The sequence below is a fragment of the Equus caballus genome, chromosome 18 (assembly GCF_041296265.1).
Source record: "Equus caballus isolate H_3958 breed thoroughbred chromosome 18, TB-T2T, whole genome shotgun sequence".
Taxonomy (NCBI): domain Eukaryota; kingdom Metazoa; phylum Chordata; class Mammalia; order Perissodactyla; family Equidae; genus Equus; species Equus caballus.
The window spans coordinates 75,105,492-75,124,175 of NC_091701.1; the positions used below are offsets into that span (position 1 = coordinate 75,105,492).

Below are 18,684 nucleotides of genomic sequence, written 5' to 3' on the forward strand. Positions count from 1 at the left end.
GTAAATACTTACTGTCTCTATTCCTCACGGGACTCTCAGCTCCACAATGGCAGATAGTTAGTAGAGGCACACAAACATGGAAGGAAAGAAGCGAGAGAGGGAGGAAGGAAAGAAGGGAGAGAGGAAGAAGAAAGGTGGGAAGGAGGGAAGAAGGGAAGTAAGGCAAAAAAGAAGGAAGGCGGAGGGAGAGAGGGAGAGAAGGAGAGAGGGAGGGAGGGAGGAAGATGGGTGGGGGGGGAGGGAGGGAAGGCAGGAGAAAGGGAGGGCCACTCTGCCATCACCCTGGGCAGCATGAGCTCACTTTGCAGGCTCACCTGATGTTCCCTACCCAGACTCTGTCCCCAGCATCCTGTTAACCCCCAACAAATAGAAAGTTAAGCTCCTATACTCTTGGCACCCTGGACATCCAGCGAGACCAGCACAAGAGATATCCTAGACAGCTGCTGAAGGCGCAGAGAAAGCCCTGAGGGCTGAAACCCTCAAACCAAATCTTCTCATAGAATCCATGCCACCCCCAGAGACTTACTGATGCTCTCTCCTGCAGCTCTGACCTTCTAGAAACACTGCCTGAGTACTTTGGGACCCAGTAATGGCGTCTTGGATTGCCGTCATTTTAAAAACACATTAAGCCTTCAAAACTGTGAAAATAAACTCAACATTGAATTGGTGGGTTAACTTTTCTTTCATTAAAATTCTACTTTTCTATTAAAAAAAAATGGCAAGCACCCAGCTTTTTGTTTCTTAGGGAGGGCTCATTTTTAAACTTTCAAAGTATAGTAAACAACTTCTAAGTTCAGGGTAACTGAAGGTCTGCCAGTTGGTGAGCAAAACAACGGCTTTCACATCAACCAAAAGGGAACGCGGTTCAATCAGGATGTTTTTAACTGAATATCATTCTGCCAACTGCACTTCCTACTAAAATAACAAAAGCTGCTGCCTACAGACAACTAATGGACTACCACCTGAATAAATATAATTGTGTCCATTACTTATTTATAATCAAATTATTAGCTAAGAGTGACTTTCCCGGGGATTCTTTTATGTTAATGAAAGACAATAACACAAATATTAGAACAAGCAAGATACTCTTAGATCAATTTTGCATTTCCATAGCACCAAACAGAAGAAATAAATTGTTTACATGCTTCCACAAATAAGTAATTTCCTCTCCTTAAAGATATATTTATATATGGCCAACTAAGCCCCTAGCACAACCCACATAAATAAATAAATCTAATCCATTCAGGAAGCATGATGCTGAAAATTAAGAGCAAGGTATTGAAATCTCAAAATTATCTAATTATAAATTCTAAGAAATTCCCAAGGAATCATTGATATATGAGTCTTGTAGACAAGGATTCCTTTTATTCAAGGCTTTAAAAAGTGAAAACTAGTAAGGAAGATGAGAAGACAGGAATTATATGAGAGCTAATAATAATATAATATAATTATAATAAAATAATGTAAATTTCTATTGTGCTCCATTAGGTAAAAGGCTGGAAAGAAGGCCCCAAGGGCTTGGTATCAGGTGGATTTTTTTTTTAATTCAACCATCCTTGAAACAACTTGAATGATATTTCATTTTGATTCTAATACCAAGCCACCATCAACCTCCCACCTCTAAAAGGAAGGAAAGTCACAAATCTCAAAATCTTATTCAGTCGTTCAGGTCACTAAGTCAAATGTGAAAAAAAGATCAGTTTCTTTCACCTTTTGTTGTTTTATTTTGTTGTTTTAACATATACATTCTACAATACATAGAAAGAGCATAGAAAATATTCACTGTAAGAAGACTGATTTTCTTCACGTCTAATTTTTTACCTACTGATGAAGAGCATGTGCCTTAATAGGCCCAAATTCTCCTCTTATATTCATTTTTAGTTTTCAATAGTTTATTATCATGTTCACTTTATAATGATTCATCAAGAAACTGGACATTTATTTTATGTTTATCATGGTATTGCTAAGTTGCTACACTAGAAGAAAGTAATTAACCAAGTTATCCAATTCACATTAAAATTAATCCATACCAGAAACAAATAAGTTATTAATTTGTAGCTCTAATATAATACTTTTCAGTATGATTCACAGTAAGTTAAACTTAAGTTAAAATGCCCTTGAACATTTATTTATCAATTTATGGTTCTTACACACTTGGAAACATCTCAAAACCAGTCATAATCAATCATGGACTACCTCATTCATCTGCGTGCCCTAGCCTGGTGACTGACATTTAGCAGAGGCTCAAAAGAATGCTTGCAAAATAATATTGAAACATGATTATGCTCTAGGAAATATGAGTCCAAAAATGATTGCAAATTTCTCCCTAATCACATCTATGTGATATATAATTTTAGCACTTAATTGGTATTTGTCAAGAAAAATAAAGAAAAGCAAGAGCTTTGCAACTCTTGCTCCTGCTACCAAATTACTTGATGACACTGAATATTGGGTTGGAGTGGTTCATATAATAACGCTTACAATAAACCAGAATAAGAGCTCTAAAAAATGAATCTTTTATTCACCCATCAATTCCTCCATGTAAAGGACGTATTATGGTATTTGAGGCACAGCTAATTCTCTCTCTGATCCATTCATGATGACGTAGACTATGTCAACTGTTGAATACATGTCTTGCCCCTCCATTGGCAAGAAATAATTTGCATTGCAATATGACTTCACATGAGATATTGTGCATGTAAAATATCCAGCAATTTTCAATATGGGCTGGATTTAGACTCTAACTCTTTATGCACCCAAACCTGGAGATAGAACCCCTATTTGATCTCCTCCTACTTTCAGTCCCTGCTTGGTTCATACAAACCTTTTATTCTTTACCCACAAAATGCAATCATTAGTATCAAAATATTTTCTTAAAAATCTGCTCTAATAGAGTCATAAGAGAGGCTTGAGATTTTCATATTTGCTGTCTCTATTATCATTTTGGAAGATAATTAATGCTTCACCCCAAGGCATTCAAAATAACTGTTGCAATAATCCAAAAATTCAATGGCCCAGAGTGACTATCCTCACACAAACGTTCATTCTGCATGATTTAAAATATTCACTTTTGCAAAGGTAAGGCCTACAGATGTGTTTTACCAAAACGACAATAACATTTTGCATTTGAAATGCAGAGGAAAATGACCTTTCAAAGTCGCCACAGCACGAAAGGAAGTCACAGTCCCACTGGTCTCTGAAAACTCCAAAGTCCTTAGGGAGTAGCCAAGTAAATAGTTGGCCAGGCTGGTTTGTCACTCTACACTGAGAAACTGCCCAAGTGTAACCTGACCCATGGTTCTTAGTGAAAATATCACCTCTTTTGTGAACTTACTCCCAGCAAATACATTTCTGGTTTAATGGAAAAGAAGATCTGGGTTCACACTAATCAGGCCCAACGGAAGGCCGTATTAGCAGTTTGGCAGGTGCCCGAGGGCCATACCTCATCTGCATAAAATGGAGCAGATTGCAACCGCCCTCATCTTTTTTATTTTTAAACTGGTTTTTGAAGCTGAGCATACATAAAATCTCAGAGGGAGAGACAAGGAGATGGTAGTGCATACATTTTCCTCCATGCATTTATTTTCATTCTTTTTATACAAACCATCTTCCTGAATGGCTATTTACTGAAACAAAGATAACAAAATAAAAGGTGCTAGGAAAAGGAGTAGGCAGGGATCACAAATGCTAAAAAAAAAAAAAAAAAAAAAAAAAGCTTGTGTCTTTTAATAGATCTTCACGATCCTCTACAGTATAATTTTAAATCAGTTTTCATTTGAATTTAGTTTTTATATTTTGTAAAAACATGCAAAATGGAAATATACCCTGAATTTGGGAAGCAGGCTGCAGCTAGCAGAGATTTCAAAACAAATAATTATTTGTTAACCTATGACGTGTCTAATAGAGAAAAACATTACATGAAGTATCACCATTATCATCTCAACACTAGCTTCTGCTGCTCATAGAATAATTTAAAGTGGCAGTGCTCTTTATATCCTAGGAATGGATAATCTAAGTCACTCAGTTTAAGCCTGGGTGAATCTGAAAAATAACTCAACAATAATTAAGGATGAGTAATGTAAGACATACAAAATCTGGAAGAGAAGAATAAATGCACAGAGGTAAGATATCAGATAACTTTTTTAATGGAGTTAATATAGACATGGAAGTCCCAAGAGAGAGCCATGAGAGAAGAAACTGCTTTCTGTTGCTTTAGAAAAACAGAAGGTGCTTAGCAAGGTGCTAGGGAGCACAAGGATGTTACAAGTAAAACAGATTCACATCAGAGAGGCCATTATCATAAGTATATTCCATACCTCTACAAGATGGTCGACTTAAGGTCAAGAATAGGAAATGCCTGGTGGTTTTGAGGGAGAGGATAAGAGGATCTTGAAGTCACTTCACAGGGCAATGAGAAGCCACTATAGAGCATTAAGAAATGCTTGAGGGCAGGCCCTGCGACCGAGTGGTTAAGTTTGCGCACTCCGCAGCAGCAGCCCAGGGTTTTGCTGGTTCGGATCCTGGGCGTGGACATGGCACCACTCATCAGGCAACGCTGAGGCAGTGTCCCATATAGCACAACCAGAGGCACTCACAACTAGAATATACAACTATGTACTTGGTTGGGGCTCTGGGGAGAAGAGGAAAAAAAAAAAAAGATCGGCAATAGATGTTAGCTCAGGGCCAATTAAAAAAAAAAAAGAAAGAAATGATTGAGAAATGCCAATCTATCAATATCAACAAAAGGCAGGCGCAAACTTTTCTAGAGCTGGGGAATCTAGGTCACAGGAGACTGCTACATAACCGGGCCATACAGGAGCTAAACAAAGACTGTTGTAGTGAAAGGAATAAGGATGAATGCTGTCAACCTCGGAAGGAACAAGAGAATCTGAAAACAGGCTAAACGGAAAGGCAGGTATGGTAGAAAGTGAAAAGTTCTGGATTCGAATCAGAAGACCATGTCACCCACCTCTCAATCCCTCTCAGTCTCCTCCCCTGTAAACAAGATGATACTGGCCTCCATCTCAAGGGTTGTAAGGACGTTCAATGAGGTAATATGAATTCAGGCTCTCTGTAAATTCTAAACCGCTAACCAAATGTAAGCAGCCATTGTTGCTGATGCTATAAAGAGCAAGCACAATGACAAAGAGTTTAAAATGATTGATTCCTTGTTCAGAATCTTAGAGGAAGGAGGGCATTATTTCCTCTGACAGTAGGAAAGAGTGAAACTCCTAAAGAGCCAAGTAAATGTTCTGACAAACTGAGCTAGAAGTGGTGATGAATAGCCAATCTTTCAACCTTTAAATACAAAGATATAGATAAGATCTAATCAAGTTTTAAAAATTCATGTTTGACCAGGTAAAGACATATAACTAACTATTGACTCTTGGGAGTGGAGGCCATTTTGCAATTTCCTGTTTATAAAGAGGACAAAATTCCAGGTGATTCCAAAGAGTCCACATTTATGAGTTCTTACTATGCACCAGACGCTTCCTTGTATCGATTTTGACAAAAATCCTTTGGCATAGATATGAGTGTCTCCATTTTAGACTAGGCTAGATAACTTGCCTAAGGTCACAAAGATGGCAGAGACTGGAACCCAGGTTTGCCTGACTCTAAAGCCCATACTTCTTCTCCCACAACACGGCACCACTTACCCTCTGGAGAACTCCTGCTATGAGATCCAACTCAAAAAATATCCCCAGATGAAATAGCTCTTTTCCTATTCCCCTGAGAGAATTCATCTCACTGCATTTTGTATTCGTTCACGAGGTAAATAACTATACGGTTCACGTGAAATCCCCTTTCGCCATTAAGCTGTAGGCTACTCAAGGGAGCTTCGTCTTAGTCATGCTTATGTCATCCTTGTAGCTCCAGCACTGAACTGAGCACCTGGCATAAAATAGGCATCCAATAAATATGCAGTGAATGAATCAACAGAACTTGCAGACTCCAAGCTGCCACTAAGTAACTTGATCCCAACTCTTTCATGCTATCGTTTTTATTAACCACCTTTATTCATTTAGGGAGGATCAATGAGGAGCCAGGCAGGGTTGCTCCAGGTACCGCATCAATGCACTCATACATTACATGAGCAATCCTCATATTCGTATAAAGTCAGAATTAACCCCACTTTACAGATTAAGAAACAGTAGCGGAAAAATGTTAAAGCAACTTGCTACAGGCGCAGTTTCTAATAATAGTAACGATAACAATAATATCATGAATTAAGTACCTATTTTGTGGCAAGCACAGCGCCAGGATTTAACACATATTATCTCCTTTGATCTTCACAACAAACCAAGAAGGTAGATGTTATCATCACATTTTGCAGATGAGAATACCAGAGGACAAAAAGGTTAAGCAGTTTCCCAAGATTACACAGCTATCAAGTGGCAGAACTACTATTTAAACTCAGGTTTTTATGACTCCAAAGCCCACATTCTTCCCACTATATCAAGATCCCTTCTACTATGCTATGTTGCTTAAATCTGTCTATTTTAAATACCTGACATAAGTACTCGAGATAAAATAAATGTCTAAGGGACTATTGAAACTAAATTGGTCACATTTAATAAACAGGTCAGTCAGAATTAAAAATAACATATGCGCAGGTAAAAGGAGGTCCAGGGATGTAGGTCTGAGTCAATGAACTGAATCAGTTGTATTTTGTTGGACCCAAAATACCATACATTGCTTTTGAACATAAAAAAATCTGTGCAATACTAATATTCTCTTCCAAATGCATCATAAATTTTTTCACTCATTCATTTTAACATTTATGGAGCATTTGCCAGGTACTAGAAATACAAAGTGGTGAACGAGATAGGCATGGTGCCTACACCCATGAAACGTAGAGTCTACGAGGTCTAAACAACAAGCAAAGACATAACTAAGACTTTAAGAAGAGTTTGGCACAAAAATAACAGGACACTATGAGAAATATCCGAAAATGGCCCGAGGGATGGAAAGGAACCTGCCTCGAAAGAGTGGTGAAAAGCAGGTGCTGGGCAAAGAATATACGACGGTCATGAAGCATGAAGGCCAACCCTGGTGGTCATGGTTAAGACTCAGGGCTCTGACCGCCACGGCCCAGGTTTGTGTCCAGTCAGGGAACCACACCACCTGCCTGTTAGGTGTCACACTGTGGCAGCTGTGTTTTGCTGTGATGCTGAAAGCTATGCCACCAGGATTTCAGATACCAGCAGGGTCACTCATGGCGGACAGGTTTCAATGGAGTTTCCAGACTCAGACGGACTAGGAAGAAGGACCTGGCCACCCACTTCCAAAAAAACTGGCCATGAAAACTTTGTGACTAGCAGGGAGCACTTCAGATAGAGCGCCAGAAGGGGAGAGGATGGCGCAGAAAGCCTGGGCAGGTTCCGCTCTGCTGTGCACAGGGGCGCTAGGATCAGAATCCACTCAGGGCACTAACAACAACATGAACCATAAAAGGCTTGGCTGAGGCTGAGAAATCTGAAGGCCAGCGTGGCTGGAGCAGGAATAGGGGGAGTAAGTGGTTAAGCATGGAGACCAGAACAAGCTTTGCAGGTCACAGCAAGTATTTGGATTTTACTCTAAACAGAAAACTGACGAAGGGTTTCAGGCAGATGGATGGCATTACTCGGTTTTTGTATTTAAGCCGTCACGTCACTCAGGTAGGTTATGGGGGAGTTTGAGCTGAAGTGGATCAAGAGTGAAAAGCAAGGACGCCAGTTAGGAGGCTGTTGCAACAGGTTCGGCGAGAAGGGATGGTAGGTTTTTCTATTTCCAGGTAGAAGAAATGGAAATGGAAAAAATTAGACATTTCAAACTCTTCCTCCATCCAGTATCACTGAGCTCCCTGACGCTAAAGAAAACCCAACGTGTTGAGGAGAACATGCAGAAGTTTCTAAGGTACCGGGAAGGCTCTGTTTCCTAAGCAGAGTGGTGAGCACAGGGTGCTTGTTGTATAATTTCTTCTTTAACAGTCAACATAGTCATTACTTATATTCCTGTGTAAGGAATTCTGTGCATGTTTCATAATAAAACATTTAGAGACTATCAGCGCTATGGGTTTTAAGTGCCTGCTATATCTTAGAATACTCAGACACAGATAGCAGTCTTGTAATTTCAGGCAAATTTCATAAATTCCTCAGTCTGACCTTTAAATCAGGACCATAAAGTTCTTCACCAGTCCAAATTCTAATGAAGTAGATATTTTCTAACTCTGGGTTAACTGTAATAACAAGAAAACTGTAAGTGAAATTTAAAATCTGAAATTTGACAATGTAAAATCCTACATATCAGTGAAAATTAATCATGAATTTGTCAGCTGAGAATATAATGCAGGCTTTTAAAAATTATTACCCATTACCCCAATTAATCATAAACATACGACAACACCCAAATACAAAGATATTTATTAAAGAGTTATCTGTAACAATAAAAAAAACTCGAAACATTACCCAAATGTCTAAAACAAATGGAATGGTTAAGTAAATTATAGTATACCCATACCACCAATCATTAGGAAGTCATGGAAAAATGTATTTTATATAAGTGAAAAAATGTTACATGTAGATACAGCCCTGTGCCTGTGGGAGGGAAGGAAAAAGAGACAGTGAGGGATGTAGAAAAGACTTTAACTTTATCAGCAAAATTTTTAAGGTCAGAAATATCTTGGACCACAGGTGACATCAAAGGAGAATTTTACTTTATCCTTCACACCATTTTGTATTTTTCAAATTTTCTACAATTTGTGCATTTATTACTGTTAAATCCCTGTACTTTCCTTGCAAATTATTAAGCAAGGCAACCTACACAGAAAAAGGAAGCTATTTGCATTTAGAAATCTCTGTTCTTTTATAAATTCTTGACTATTTTGAGATGAGAAACTCTCCAATTTAGAAACCTTTAGATAGAAACATGAACAGTTCCGATGTTGCCTAAAAGAATATTAAGCAAGAAAGCCTTGATACTCAAAGTGGCTGGATAGGAACACCAACGAATTAAACCAATCTGGTCAGGTAGCAAAATTCAATCCCCTCCTCGTCTTCCCTGTCTATTCAGTGAACATCCATGCTGTGCCTTCTGGGATGGCAGGGTACCAAACCACAAGGAGACCCAGGGAATCAGAAGACAATCTCTGACAACATGGGGTTTCTTATCACCTGGCTGGAGAAAGAGCAGGTAATGCAAGAAGAGCAGGGAAAAATCAGCAAGTAAAGGAGCCCCTTTCACACGCTAAGGGAAGGCAAAGCGAGGGAAAGAACCACCTCCGAAGGCTATGCTGAGAAGCTGTGCTGACTGAGTGAGACTTCACCTGCGGAAACACTGCAGAGGGTTGCCAAATGGAACAAGTCGCCAGTGCCGACTCAATGAAAGCAACGTTAACGCCATGACCAGGAGGGAGAGAAGAACTTTCACACAAAAACAACCATCTCAAAGGCCAGCACTTCTGATGCCCGCCGTGGACCTGCTGGCTCTGGTTGAGCTCACTTCCTTCCGTGGGCTGCCTGAGAGATGATTGTTATGTTAACAGATAGAAGACAGAATATAAGTGGCAGCACTAATTGACAAAACCAATAACTCTGAGTTAATGGTTACTTACCTTAATTAAAATAGTGCACATTATTTAGAAGAAAGTTTTAAAATACCACGGAAGGAGCAATACAGGATATAAAATGGCTCAGTATAGTTTTGGGTGCAACCACAAAAGAAAAATATGTCATTTAAGCCAGAAACTATTCATTTACTATGTATACTTAGTATAAAAACAGTATATCCATTTTAAAAATATGAACATTGTATTGTTTTAATGCTGTATGAATCTTTAAAGGCCCCCCAAATAACTAACATTTATAAAAACATAGCTTTAAATTAAATGACATTTTAAATAAAATCATGCAAATCCCCAAACAAGCAATTTTTAAAAAAAGAAATTTGGCATTCTTTAATTTTGCCCCCAAGTATTATATTTCATTGATTGGAATACCAGACTACCCTTCTTTTTCTTTCTTTTTGGTTATGCCCTTAAAATAACTGTGATGCTCCCGTCGCTAAAAGCTTTAAACTTGTAAATAACCCCTCCCAGAAGCCCAAATCTCCATATCTTAATATCATGAAAGCTGGAACTGTAAAATAAAATCTGTTAGCAGCTGAAATCTTAATGAGGTTCTACAAAGAAGCGGCTTTTCTGCAATGACTCAATGCATGGAAACAGTTGAGTAATTAGAAATGCATGGGCTGAATGTGAGTTGGCAAATATAATACCACAGAATGTACCCAGAACTAGGGTTGTCCCAGTTCAAATGAGACTATATTCCTTTACCAGTGCAGGCACACGACTAACCTGAAATGTCTTTGGCTGAGAGATAGGTGTGAGCCCATAAAATTATGTCCCTTGACTCCCCATTTACATGGTGACAATCTGTTCTGGCCCACCAGCAGCCTGTTCTTCAACAACAAAGCACTTCAGAAGAAACTCTGCATAATGTTGGTTTCATCTGACATAACAGAAGCCAACGACTATTGGACTGGAGAAGTGGTTCTCAAAACCAGGGACATGAGACCCTCCCCCCTCATAGAGAACTTATGAAAATGAAGATTCGGGGGTCTGCACCAAAGGACCCGAGGCACCAGGGATGCGCCCTGGAACCTGCACTTAGATCAGCACCCCACAGCACAGCAGGCCTCTCAGGGAAATACCAGAATAGGGCACGCCCCTGAGGAAGTGTAGGAAGGCCAGAGGGAAATGCAAATAACGGGTGGAGGGAGGAAAGCCACTTTTTTTTTTTTTTGATTACTCCACCACTATCATTTTTTCAGGGAAAAGGAATACTTTTCCTCAAAAGTATTCTCTGAACCTTCACACATACAACTGCAAACTTAGAACATGTCCTAGAAATATTTTAGTACAATTATTCATGGTAAAGAAATCAAACTCCACATGCTTATTTCTAGTTGTATATATACATACATATTCTTAAAGAGGAAAAAATGAAAAAGCTCTCAGGGCCAAACTCTATCCATTCTTACTTAGGAATTCCAAAAATTTCGGAATGCTTAATTATATGAATATTGCATGGTCCATGGTAAGTACTATTATTTATTCTCGGCATACTGCAGATAAAACACAGGCAGAGTCTTTACAATTAACACACCTTACAAGGTAGAAGTTAAAATGTAAACACGGTGAAACCCTATATTTTCATGATTATGTTTCCACAATTCTCACTTATTTTTCCCTAAGCCCATTAAATTCCAAGCCCTTTATGCTAATAACATGTTTAGTTTTCACAGTGTGCAGTCCTTTGTGAGAAAACCCCGGGGAAATAACAACAGCTTTGGCTGACAATCTACCACCGCCCCCCCCCCCCCCCCCCCCCCCCCCGCCCCAAGAACAGAGGTTTCCACAGAGCCTTGGGAGAGCCTCGCATCCTGAGAGCTGTAGCTGCCCCCTAAGTCATCTAGCTCATGGCACTCACCATAGAAGACGCAATGAACATGTTTAGGAAGGTGAACTAGGCTGGGCTTAAATCAGAAGAACGGACCAGAGAGAGCTGAAGCCACAGAGTGTGGGAGGCACAAAAGCCTGCTGCTCCTGAAGCCTACAGTGAGTAAGCGATGGCATTCTTGGAAGAGATAGGATTCCATAGTCAGGAAAGCAGACATGATGAAAGAAATGATAAAAGAAAACATGGGTACGATTCTACAGTTAGAGTTGTTTTAGGGGAGATGGTTTAAAAGAGCTGTGAGGCTGTGGAAATACTTGTACGACCACAGAACTGTGAAAGAATGTGAGTGGGCATCATCATGAGAAATAATAGTCGTAAGAGTAACATTATTGAGGACAACCTTTTTGGTCATTAAAATAGCATCTTACTTAATCCTTAAAAGAGTCCTAAAGTAAAGAGGGCTCTTACTCCATTTTACACATGAAGTATAGAGAAACTAGGCAACTCTCCTGAGGTAGATGCCCCGTGAGGAATGAGGCCAGGACCTGAACACTGTACTGAAAAGCCTTAGGTGTGGCTGCTTAGGAAGTTCTCCCTGAGCTTAAATTTTTAAGATGCCATAAAAATTGTGGAAAGTGGATCAGAGACAGAAGCAGGAATCTCTAAGAATCTTACCAAAGAGGCAATAGCCCAGAGTGACCTGAGACACGTGAAACCTGCTAACAAACAGTTTTTTAGGTGAAGTCAGGAATCAAATGACGATCTAGGAAAAGATAAGACAGCTGCTTAAGGAGATGATATTATGTTAAAGAGATGAAAAGATGGGAGGCAAAACCACCCCATTACCCACCTGTCTCCATTTTATCTGCTAAAGCAAAAGAAGCTGCAAACTGGCAATGCTCAGACACGGCTACGAAAGCCCCAAAAGCTAATATCGGAAATAAAGCCATGAAAGAACCCCAGGCTGCTGTAAAAGAGTGTAAGTCTCCTGGCCCAGAGAATTCACATCCCAGGACAGGAATCTGCAGAAGTGATATCTGATGGTAAAAAATGAATAAACAAAATCATGAAGAAACAGAAGAATTCCAGAACAAGACAAACTTTAACTCAAAGTTCAAAATTTTTAAAGTAATAAAGTTCAGTCCACAAAGAAAGTGTAATGCCAAAATAAAACCATGTCCTTTGACTAGGGGTACAGGAATGGCAGAAATAATTGAGAAAATCTTTCTTGATACCTTAGTGGGCTGGATAGACCGTGCAGTTAGGCAGTTTGTGCCTCGTTGAATAATAACTAGTCTCAAAATAAATAGCCTCCACGGTCGTCTTCAGGTTGGGACCCAGTGTTCTGTCTTTGGCCCTGCCCATTCAACATTTTGCCAATGATTTGGATGAAGACGCTTACACAATTTGTAGAGTTCACAAAGCCAACTATAGTTGATAATATAATTTAGATTCAAAATTATCTCAATGGGCTATTAACACTTGACTAGATAAAAGAAAATGAAACTTAACAAGAATGAACACATTTATGTCTTTAAATATATATATATCAAATTTTTTTACCATACTTAAATTCATGTGAAAAAAAACAAATTTGATTATCGGCAAGTGCCACATAACGACATCGCGGTCAATGACAGACTGCATATATGGTCCCACACGATTAGTACCCCATACCCTAGGTGTGTAGTAGGCTACACCACCTAGGTGTGTGTATGTACACTCTATGATGTTTGCACAAGGACGAAATCACCCAACGACGCATTTCTCAGAACCTATCCCCGTCGTTAAGCGGTGCATGACTGCATATTAAGGAGACTTAATATGAACCACTATTGTGAACATCTGCCAAAAACAATCAACACATTTATAGAAAGTCAAGATCACACGTGAGGTAATGGATGAGTGTGTTTGAGAAGGCCATGGACAACCAGAGAGCAACCAGATTAGGATGACACAGAGCCTGAAAGGACAGAAAAGGGACCAAATGTGCACATAGACCACTGAGGTTGTTTACTCTACAAAAAAAGAAGTCTTAGAGAGGGTATGATCGTTACTTCCCAAATATGTGAGTTGTCTTACAAACAAAGGAAGTAGTATTAGTATTTGTACACTTTCTGTGGAGACTATTTCCCGTATGAGCCTCAGGAATGATAAAACTAGAGCAACTGGTGACGGCCATCTATAGCCTTACAAAGAAGTGAGCTTCTCGTCCCTGGAAGTAGCCAAGTACAGGCTGGATAATACCCCACCGGAGAAGTGGCGGAGGAGGTTCCTGCATATGGTGGGGAGCAGGAAGAGATGATCTGTAATCAACTATAATGCCAAAGGTCCATTCCAGTTTTTCTTGTCTCACACCCAGCCCTACACTCTACTCAGCTATGTTATTTTAATGGTAAGCTACCCTGCACAGGAGGGGAGGGAATTTATAGTAGATTTATTGATGTACAAAAGGCCTGGAATAAAATAATAGTTGAAACTTGAATTTAGATCATGTGTAAACTTCCAACATTTTACAGAGCAATATTGGCTATCAGAACATTGCATAGTCAATAGCATCTCCCCGAGGAATAGCTCTTTCTATGGACAAGATGGTGAATTAACGTATTTATCATGGCTAAATTAATCTGTGCCCTACACCTCTGCTGACTTTATATTTTCAGTACCTTCCTTAAAAAATCAAGACTAAATTTTTCTATAGCATGGTGTCATAACACCACCTGCAACAAATGTCAAGTTTTTATGAAGGAGGAATCTTTGCTTGAAATATGCATGCTGTTTAGCACTGTTTTGTTTTCAAAGATTGGTCACAGTGCAAAAGCCCTTTCTCCTCCAGGGGGTAATTTTAAGAAATTCAGCTTCAAAAGAGTTTCTAGCTCATCTTCACAATGCAATGATACTGCTGCTAAGTCTGGATTTCATTACAAGTGTGCAAAGAATGAGGGAGGGAGAAACTCTGTCGGGCATGGCTCCTTCTCTCTCCATCACTGGCACCCCCCTTTTCTGACTTTTTCTTTGGTCTGTACACACTCTATAGGCCAGGGTCACTAATAACCTGTGCAAACAGACTATCATAGAGATTAGGAACCGCTTTTCTCTGTGGGCATTAGTTTAGCAGTTAAGGCTATTTGAGGGATTTTAAACACACTATAGAACAAAACCTTTGTTTAAAAAAATATCAAGAGCAGGCCGTCTTCCCTGTTCTGTGAAACTTAACCAGGACTCCTTGAACTCTGACCTGAAAGGACACTTGGTCAGCTAAACCTAATCCTAGAGTCCGAGATTAGTTTAAAGATATTTGAGGCAGCTGGGATGAACCATGCTGAATTTTGTGGCCACATTGTAAAACGAGTCATTGTTCCTCAGGCAGAGTAGTCTCTCTCAGTTGGTGTTTGAGTTCAACTGCTCTTACTGATCACCCATTCTTCAATGAGGAGAACTTCGTTAGAACAGGACTGTATTGTTGTCTCGTCTCTCAGGACGCAATATTTTCCAGTATCACCCGTAAACCCTCTTCCCAAAGAATTGGACAAAGAATGCTAGGAATCATCATCTTTACCAATCTCCAATCTTGAAGTGAGATTACAACTCTGAAAAACTGACCTCCCACCGCATGTTGCTATAACTTTAACTATGGAATATTTCAGGCTGCAGTTCAAGAAGAATGAATGCTCCTTTATTTGAACCGACCGCTCAGGGTGGTCACTCTGTTTTTAAACGCAATGTACTACACAGGAATGACATCATAAGGCTATCATAAAAACAAGTGTTAAAACCGATGATGAATTTTCCTACTACAACCAAGCAGTTAATAAGTGTAAAAGTAGATCAAAACATACACTTATGGTCTGGTGAAACATTTACACTCACCTTTGTAAATACAAAAATAAAAAGTTTGTTTAAAAGTCCTTTTTGCCTCTTACTTCTGAAGCTCTGTTAGTGATCTTAGACACCTGGAGATTTTTATTCTAATTAAAGAAGCCCAAAAAGTAATTGCTAATAAATGGCATTTATTAATCTTGGGCAGTTTTCTTCTCATGATGATCTCGTTGGACCATATTACTATGTGTCAAATTCAAATCACACGGAGTCCCTCGCTGTACTCTGCCACATCCGTTCCCTTTTCATCCTCTAACACAGCTTCCATGGCCACCTCTGACAAGGCTTCCTTCCAAGTCATTCTTTCTATCTAGAAAAAAATTGTTTCTCTTCCCATCTTCATCATCCCACTCTCACTTAAAACGTAACTCCATCCTTATCGAGTAGAATTTACCGTCCAGAACCTCACCAACTATCTTTAAGCGTGACCACCCCCGTGTAATTTTCCTTGTTTACATTTACATTGAAACAAGAAGTGGAAGAGGAGGAAGACACCATTACCACCAAACGAACACTGTTTTATTTATTAATATATTTTTAAGAAAATATTCTTTTAATAGGAATTCTTCCCATGTTCTAGGCACGATGCTAAGAACATTGCTTGGATGTCATTCTAACCTCACAAGAGAACGAGGGGGTACGTACTATTTTTATTTTTAGATAAATAAACTGAGGTTCGTGGATGTTTACAAACTTATCCAATGTCACAAGACAAGCAAGCAATAGAGTCGATACATGAACTACTGCAGTGTGACTCCAAAGCCAGTAACGCAGCCACGAGCACGGCTATCGTGCAGTAAGGACAATACGGCAAGCAGTAGATGTGGATAGACATGGTCCCTAGACGAGGATAACTCACAGACCAGGGGACAGAAGATAAGCAAACAGACAAACCAATCCATTGTGTTAACTGCTGGTACAAAGATAAGCGCTATAGGAGCACAGGGAAGAAAGCAACTACTGCTCTGTGGTGAACAGGTAGTGGGATGGGGGATGGTCCTCCTAGGATGGTACCTGGGTCTTCAGTGTTCCGTGCGAACTGGAGAGGGGCCAGATATTTCAGAAAAAGCATAAGGACAGAGATTCATGAAAGAATATGGTGCATCTGAGGAACAGTGAGAACTTCAGCTCTGAATGAGTAGGAAATGCAAGCAGCGAACAAGGTTGGAAGAGGATGTAGAGAAAGACTTAAGCCAGGTTGTGGGGCCCCTAAATTTGGTTAACGGAAAAGCATGTTGATCTAAGAGTGAAAAAGGGATTTAAGACGCATGGGAACCAGAATGTAAGGATGGAGCAATGCAAACTTTGGAAACATTTAACAAGGGAAAAACAAAATAGGGTGGTGGCCTGAGTCAGGGAGTAAATCCTGAGAGTTTCTACTTTAGTTTGGAGCAGTCTTGATTGAGCATTTCTGTAGACCAAAGAGAAAGAGTCAATGGAGAGGGAGAAATTGAAGACACAAGAACTCAGGGGACACATGACGAAGCAGGGTCTCAAAAAAGGTGAGAGTCAGCGATTGAGTGAGCAAGGAGAGAGGCCAGCCTTGAGCAGGAGAAAAGAGCCCTCCTCTAGGCGCAGGCCCCCACTAAGGCGCAGACACCTGCTGCAACTCTTCACTATTCGTCCCTGTCCTTGTCTCCACTTGCTCTGTGTGTCTTTGTCTTCTCTTCCAACTAAGTAATGAAGTCCCCCAAGAGGAGGGGCCAAGATTTATGTTCGTTAACTCCTTCCATATTTTAAAGTGGACCCATCTGAGCTAGTTAAATGCGCCTTAGCACGGTGGGTTGAGGAAGAAATCAGAGATGGAGCAAAAGAGACAACACTTCCCTTGACAGAGACAAGTCTCAGATGAAAAATAGAAACTGTGTATCTTCTCTTTGTACGGTACGAGCTGCCCCAGATGGAACTGTAAAATACATGGAGAATGTAATTGAGCTATTTATCAGGAAAAGACTGTGTAATAAATTGTCACATTATAAATAATCCTGTTAGAGCAGAGGCTCGAGAGTGAATCTGTCATCTCCTACTTCCCCTGCAGTAACCAAATGCAACTACGGTTGATAACAGAAAACACGAGTGCTAAGGAATATTACAGAGTGTTGTTTTTTAAAATATATTTTAAATTAATACACGAAATACTTTTGCTAGCTCTTTGGTTCTTCAAATTAGAAGAAAACATTTTAAAATACAATTTAAAGTTTATCTTCTCATAATCTGTATGCTTATTTTTATAACTCACTCAGTGTTTAACCTGAAAATAGTATCCAAAAGCACATACGCAATCGTTTCTTAGCATCATAGATTTGGCTCGCAGGTTTTGAAGTTCTCAATTTTACAAATAAGAAAACTGAAGTTCAGAGAAGTGACTTCTGTATTCAAACACAGGCATGCTTAATAATGATGCCAGATTTAAAGCCTACTTTTCCTAACTCATTGTCCCATATTCTTTCATTAAACAAACCTACAATTGAAACTGAACTCTGCAGTTATTCTCTCCGAATCTAATCAGAAGTCCTCACTGGCATGGTTGGCTTTCTGCCCCTCTGCTCTCTGTCTTCCATGATTTCCCAGGATAGATTCACAAACAAGCTGTGGCCAATACTGCTACTTTTCTACCCAATATCTACTCTCCCCTTCTTTCTTCCTAAAGAATCTCAATTTTTTTCGAGCAGTATTGTGTCAAATAAGAAACTTAATTTCCCAGGCTCTCTAGACCTGAAACTGAGATAAATGACAAAGTCCTGGGGGAAGATGTCCCTTCCAGAATAATAAAGACACAGTTTCATGAGGAGAGGCATTTGGCCTTTTGCCCTTCTCTCCCTACCCTCTTCCTGCCTGGAATCTGAACTGGATGTTTGGAGGTCCAGCAGCCATGTTGCAACCCTCAAAAAAGAAGCCAGGAAGAGAGCCAGAGCCCATGTCCCCGGCGGCACTGGGAAACACTGTTTGAGCCTGGATTGGTCACCTATGTGAAACAAATAAAACCCCTATTTGGTTAGTCACTGTTGTAGAGTTTCTGTCACATGTAGTTACTTGCAATCTTACCTAATTAATACCTAAACTGTTACTAGGCACTAATATATTCCTAATATATCACTCTCTTGATCAAATAAAAAAATAAAATGAAACAGTAACTCTTTAGCCTGGCATCCAAGGCCCTTTGCAATCAGTTCTTGAGTCCTGATACCTGCTGAACACACCCTGCACAGCAGCCAGACAGAACTCCCTGCCAACTGTCTCTCTCACCCCATCTCTGCCCATCAGAATCCTACAGTCTCGTCAAGGCCCCCTCACACATCACCTCCCCCCATCAGGCTAAATGGATCCCTCCGACCTGGTGAGATCTCTCCCACTTTTGAACTCTCAA

General features: G+C 39.8%; 1 protein-coding gene across 18 annotated transcripts in view; it reads right to left on the reverse strand.

The window, feature by feature from the left end:
• Positions 1 to 18,684, reverse strand: part of SATB2 (SATB homeobox 2) — a 197,987-nt gene that overhangs the window by 117,545 nt on the left and 61,758 nt on the right. The window lies entirely within an intron of this gene.